Source organism: Pteropus alecto, unplaced genomic scaffold, assembly GCF_000325575.1.
Source record: "Pteropus alecto unplaced genomic scaffold, ASM32557v1 scaffold121, whole genome shotgun sequence".
NCBI lineage: Eukaryota > Metazoa > Chordata > Mammalia > Chiroptera > Pteropodidae > Pteropus > Pteropus alecto.
This window is the reverse complement of record NW_006434369.1, coordinates 6,360,128-6,360,806: the sequence shown is the minus strand read 5'-3', so window position 1 is coordinate 6,360,806 and position 679 is coordinate 6,360,128.

Here is a 679-nt window from a genome sequence, read left to right as displayed (position 1 = left end):
AGGCTGCAGTTAAGAAGAAACCCTGGGCTCTCACACAGAGTGAGTTGAGGACTGGGAAGAAAAGTGCAGAAGCACATTCCACCTACTAATTTCCCATTGCTTCCTAAAATGCACACCTCAGTGCTGCAAGGCTTGTGTCCTCATGGTTTTCTGCAACATCATCTACTCAACAAACGACTGTTGAGGTCCTACCTATGACTAGTACTCTACTAGATGCCAGAGACATAGTAATGGTATTAATATTATCTTAAACTATTATTATAATGAAATGATGGCTACTATTTACTAATCTCACCTGTGCCATGCAGAATTCTAAGGACTCTACACATATTATTTTCCTCATTTCACAGATAAGGAAATAAGACACATTCTGGCACCTACCAGCCTCTTAAGAGCTTCTAATCTAGAGATGAGGCAATTAGTGTTTTCAATGTGGCTGTAAGAGTCCAGATGAAGGGTGACTAACCTTGACTTTGTTTTAGAAGAAAACGTCACAGAAGAGTCTTTTTGTTGGGGCTCACCTGGGAAATTTACATCCTGATATTTCATTACGAACTCCTGGAAGATACATGTGATTGGTTAGTGAGGTTGAGCATTTGCCTTAGCCTCCCAGGGCCAGCTCCTAACAAATGACACCTGGGTATGTGGAGGCTTAATCTTCCCTGGGAGGGAGCTGAGC